Source organism: Onychomys torridus, chromosome 5 (genome assembly GCF_903995425.1).
Source record: "Onychomys torridus chromosome 5, mOncTor1.1, whole genome shotgun sequence".
NCBI classification, from domain to species: Eukaryota; Metazoa; Chordata; class Mammalia; order Rodentia; family Cricetidae; genus Onychomys; species Onychomys torridus.
In genome coordinates this window covers 42,169,075-42,175,146 of record NC_050447.1, presented here as the reverse complement: position 1 = coordinate 42,175,146, position 6,072 = coordinate 42,169,075, and the positions used below count along the sequence as shown (strand labels likewise).

Sequence of the window (6,072 nt, the reverse complement as noted above, 5' to 3'; positions counted from 1 at the left end):
ACGTGGCTCTGGTTTTGTCGATCCCCAACTTTAGCCTCTTAATGTTTGCTCATGATCTGCAGAATGAACCCCCAGCATCTTCAGGGAGGTGTTGAAAGCCTTTCCTAATGGGACTCAGTGAATCTGATTTCCCTAGCTTCACGCTTACATTCTATTCCCCAGTTCCTTCTACTCTCTAAGTGGTCTTTGTACAAGTCCTCTGCTCTTTGATATTGCTTTGAACTGTTATTCCTACTTCTTGGACCATCTCTCCATGATGAGGTCACTTGCTGGATTTCTAATCACTTTTTTTTTTCAGAACTCAGCTCTCCTCCTTTGTGACTCCTTCAAGGTTAATTACTTCTGTCCATTGGAAATTAATTTGAGGGGTATGTTCATTAATATTGGATTATGATAGATTACAGTGAAGGTTATTTACTTTTTATTTCCATGAAGTCATCTCCAGATGGGACTATATTACTTGTGACACCCACCAAATATCTAAAATTTCAACCAACCACTAGTAAAGACCAACTAAGTGCCTAGCTGCAGACCTAATCTGTGCAGGGCTCTCTATTCTAATAGCTGTGTCTTAACCACTAGAACCCACTAGACATACTTTAAGAGGAATTTTGCAGATGGGATTCAAAGTCTACACATAATGATGTAGTCTAGGATGTACAATCAAAAGTGTTTGTACTTACTATAGAAATAAGGAGGTATGAGGCCTAAAGAAAGATGCTATGTTGGTAGCTTTGTAGATGCAGGGAGGAGACACCAGCCAAGGAATGTGGTTCTAGAAGCTCAACTGAGCAGGATCTCATAGCTAGTAGAGACAAAAGCATTTAGGAAGTTCTAACAGGAACAGAGATGAAATGGGAAGGGAGCAACCAGGTCCAGAATCAGATCGAACACTTATAGTATTACTTGTTTAAAAATAGAGTCACAACCTCCCTCCCCCATCCATCACCACCTTAGTGAGTTTCCTCATCTATAGCATAGGAATCTTTCTATTAATGCCAGGGGAAGTGGCAAAATCAGAATGAACCCATACACAGTTCCTGCCATTTGAGTCTCCCTGAAGTGACTGATTGCCTCAGAGTCAAGGTGTGTGCCATAGGTACTTATGGATTATTGGGATTGTTTGCATTAGTGTAATACGGTGAATTTAAATATAAATTTGCCACAGAGTCCAGTGCCACAGTTTGACTGTGTCCCTCAGAATTTCATGTGCTAGAAACTAAATCCCTAAAAATAGAATTGGGAGATAGGACATTTAGAGGACACTTATGATTCAGTAAGGTATAGACCTTAGAATCACTGGCAGCTTGCCACTGAGTGGCATTTGGGTGAGTAGTATTGTATAGCCTATCATACCCAAGTCTCTTAATTTCTTACTTAGTAGGTCTTCATTAATAAAATTAGTTAAATTTTCATGATGCCCTCACTCTTCTTATGATTCACCAAGAAGGTCCTCACCAGAGGCAAAGAGCATGCCAGTATGTTTTGTAGCATAGAAACAAGAGGTATATCCCTGAATTTTTCCTGAGTTAATTAACCAGATTTTCAGAGATCAAGAGAAAGGCAATACAAAGTTTGAGCAGAAAAGCTCTCATGTCATGGGTAGGATCTTTGACTGCTGGCTAGTATTCACACAACATGGAATGCAGAAGGACCCTCCCTCCCTCTAACTCCTCTTACAGTCCACTCACCACGTACCCATCCACCTGGTGGAGGCTCCTATTCTGGTTCCCCAGACTAAATTAAAAGAATGTCTGTCAGCAGATATGACCTGGAAGGGAGGAAGGGCAGTAGTATAATAGCTTTAGGGAGAAAGCACTGCGGATTCATTAAGAGTGCAAATTCTGTAACTAATAAGCAATGTGCTGAGTCCTTCCTTCCCTGGGATGGGTGTCACAATGTTAGGAGTGTCTCTTTCACCATTTGTAGAATGGGAGTGACAACAGTGTCTTCCAATCTCTTGATGCAGGTTAAAGGAAATATTTAGTATTGTTCATATGCACGCATGCCCGCGTGAGTTTATGTGCACCGAATTTATGCAGGTACTCACAGAGCCCAGAAGAGGGCATCAGATCTTCTGCAGCTGGACTTATAGGAGGCCATAAGCCACCTGATGTGGGTGATGGGAACTGAACCTGGATCGTCTGTGGAAGCAGTAAGCTCTCTTAACAACCGAGCCATCTCTCCAGCACTGAGGGTTGAAATATAAAAAGGCGAGGATGAGAGTCATCTAGATGAGAGTTTAGCAAGCTTTTTCAGTTAAGGGACAGATGGTGAATATATTTTATTGTTGACATCTACAGTGATGTATTTTATTACAATAATCATAATATATATTTTTAAACTCTTAATTGAATTTGTCTTTTGATAACTTCACACATGTCTAAAGTACACTCTTATTCCTGTAATTCCCCACCCTTTCTTTTTAAGATTTAGTCATTTTATCTGTACGTGTGTTTTGCCTGCACATATGTTTATGTATACCATGCTCATGTCTGGTACCTGTAAAGGTCAGAAGATGAGGTTGGACTCCCTGGAATTGGAGTTCCAGATGGCTGTAAGTCACCATGTGGGTGCTGAGAAACAAACCCAGGTGTAACACGAATTGCTAAATGGTCTTATTAATTAAAAAAAAACAAACAAAACCCAGAGCCAGATATTGGGGTGAAACCTGAAAGATCAGAGAAGCAAGTTCTTACCTCTCTGAAATTCTCAGTCTAAATAGAATTCCTGTTTCCTTACACCTTATATACCTTTCTCTGCCCTGACATCACTTCTTGGGATTAAAGGTGTGTGTGCTTCTCAGTTCTGGAATTAAAGGTGTGTGCCACCACTGCCTGGCTCTGTTTCCAGTGTGGCCTTGAACTCACAGATCTAGATGGATGTCTGCCTCCAGAATACTAGGATTAAATGTGTGTGCTACCACTGCCTGACCTCTGTGTTTAATTTAGTGGCTGGCTCTAGCCTTTGATCCCCAGATAAGTTTTATTGGGGTACACAATATATCACCATACCCAGGTCCTCTGCAAGAGCAACAAATGCCTTGACCACTGAGCCATCTTTCCAGCCTAAGACACATAGAGTTCAATCTGTATTATCTGTGTGACCTGGGGTTTATAACTATACATTGCCTGGTGGGCTCCTCAGTAGATACACAGCTGAAGACAGTGAATACATATATTTTTATTGAAACTTGAAAGGCTGTTTTCAAGTTTCAAGCTTTTCGGGGCATTGCTTCCAATAGTAACTCTTGACTCTCCAGGGCTGTACACTAATGAAACTTTAATTGCAAATCAGAGTTTGGGCAATCACCTGTGTATCCACACTTTAGATCAATACCATTAAACCTTCAAAACTGGTGGCTGTGATTCTGATTCTGTGCATTAGAGCATTGTGGTATCAACTGAGTCCTTATTTGAATGAGCAGATTCTCAAAAATGAATGGGTTGCCATTCATCTTTATCCTCCTTGGAGAATTGCTTCTGTGAATAAGGCAGTGGCAAGAGGGAGAGGGTGGATTCATTTCTTTGGACTTTAAATCAGCCAAGAGAATTGTATCTTCCAAGTGCTTTTGGTATTGCTTTTTTGAAATGTTGGCCCCTTGAAGGTTTCATTTTTATTTATCAAACTTTAGGGTGTTTGGGGGATAATCTGAGAAATAAATAATACACAGCATGGTTCATTTCTCATCAACTCAGCCAGATTCAGCTGTAGAGCAAGACAGTGAAAATAGTATATGGGAATGGTTTGCTGCAAAATGTGAGTAGATTGAGATAATTTAATTGTTCACTTTTAGCTATCCTGGTGGGCTGAGTAAGTCTTCATAGCCAAGAGAATTTATTTGATGACTTTAATGTAAGAACCGCAACTTTATTTTCTCAGGACTAGCTGAGCAGAAGCAGCAGTTTAACCGTGCTTGTGTGCCCTGCAAACATCCACAGTCTCATGTTCCAAATGAAAATGCTCATTAGTGAGCTTATCTCCCAATGTGCTATTAGCTGGAAGACAAAATTAATGCATTTGTTAGGTTGCCTGCAGTAACAAGAGGAAAGGATAGAATTATTTGGCAGTCAGTTTCCATTCTGTGATTGGTTCCTTGTTTTGCTTTGCCTTTTTTTTTTCTTTTTAAAAAATATGGAACGTTTCACAAATTTGCGTGTCATCCTTGCACAGTGGCCAAGGTAATCTTCTCTGTATCATTCCAATTTTTAGTATATGTGCTGCCAAAGCGAGTATGCCTTTTTTAAAAGGTCTTCTGAACTTCATGTGGCCTAGAATTCTCAGAGCTAACTAGGATAGTGTCTCCCCACTTCTATGGTTTCCTTTGACATGTCTACATTACTGCTACAGAGGCAACAAAAGTAGCATGGGGTTTTGTGAGAAGAAATTCAAACAGAGGTGTTGTGAGATGAGCACTGGATGCCCAGCTTCTATCAACTTGACACAAACTAGAGTCATCTGTGAAGAAGGAATCTCAGTTGATAAAGTGCCTCCATTAGATTGGCCGTTAGACAAGTCTGTGGGTCTATGAGGTGTTTTCTCGATTGATGTGAGAGGGTCCAGCCCACTAGAGGTGATGCCATCCCTGAGAAGGTGGTCATGAGTTGTACAAAAGGAGCAAGTTGAATGAGCCACAAGGAGCAAGTCAGTAAGCAGTAGTCCTCTGTGGTCTCTGCTTCAATTCCTGCCTCCAGGTTCCTGCCTTGAGATCTTGTCCTTACTCCTTTCAGTGATGGACTGTGGCCTGGGAGTTCTAAGATGAAATAAACCCTTTACTCCCTAGGTTGCTTTTGACCGTGGTGTTTATCAAAGCAACAGAAAGCAAACTCGGCTTCCTTCGGGATGATATGATGACATATCATCAGTCCCCTCCATCTATGAGGCCTGCTTCTGTGTGTTCTCCTAGCTATGGATTGAAAATGGGATTTTAAATGTGTTCCTTGAATATGTATAGAGACTCCATGTTATTATTCCCTAAATAATACAGCATGATAACTATTTAGATAGTATTTACATTGTATTAGGTGCTGCATTCACCAGTGTTCTCTAGGAGAACAAAGCAGATAGAATGGATATATACTAATGGGGATTTGTTAGATTGGCTAATTGGATTTGTTAGATTGGTAGTTTTGGCAATCAACAATGGTTGTCCCACAGTGGAGAAGCCAAGAAGCTGGTTGGACTCATTCCATGAGGCTAGAGGCCTCCACAGTCCCAATCTGGCACTGAAGGCCTGGAGAGCTGTTGATCTTTAGTTCACATCTAAAACCTGAAGAAGCTGGTAACAGCAAAGGAATTATTATCATCATTCATCATTATCGTTGTCATCATCATCATCATCATCATCATCATCATCATCATCACTACCATCATCATCATCATGACCAGAAGCAGAAGCAGCAGCAATAGAGTATGTTTACTCACCAGCAAGAGTGAAGGTTAAGCCATCATAAAAACAAAAAGCTTTTCTTTTTTCATAACTTTTTAAAAAATTCTGGGCCACTACCAGAAGGTGCTGCCTACATTTAGAGTGGATGTTTCTGCATCAAAGAAGGGAATGAAGATAGTCCTCCAAATACATGACCATGAGCCAATCTGATATGGACAATCCGTCAATGAAACTCTCTTTCCAGGTGGTTCTAGGTTGTATCAAGTTGGCAGTTAAAATTAACTATCACCAGATATTGTAACTACTCTAACAAAAAATAGTTGTGAGACTGTGGGCGGATGATATGCAAATACTGTGATTCTATATAAGGGATTTGTATATCAGTGGACTGGGGTATCTGTAAGGGACAAATAGGGGTCTGGTCCTTAGAATCCCTGGCCCTGGAGGCCAAAAGAAACTCTACACATTTAGCAACAGCAATCCTCATTTGAATAAGCTTACACCCTGGGGAAACACTGAAAGTCAGTAAACCACCTTACAGCATGCAATAGGACTGTTCCAATCTTGCATCTGATTATAAGGACTACTAAGAACCAGAGAAGGTGGAGGAGAAAGCTCAGTTGGTAGAGAACGTACTTAGCATGAATAAGGCCCTGGGCTCCATGCCCAGCTCTGCACAAGCC

The 6,072-nt window shown here is 40.8% G+C and overlaps 1 non-coding gene across 1 annotated transcript; it reads right to left on the bottom strand.

The window, feature by feature from the left end:
- Positions 1–4,128: 4,128 nt before the first annotated feature.
- LOC118584992 lies at positions 4,129–4,232 on the bottom strand. The gene has a single exon (XR_004945146.1). It is a non-coding gene; the product is annotated as a U6 spliceosomal RNA (small nuclear RNA).
- Positions 4,233–6,072: the final 1,840 nt, after the last annotated feature.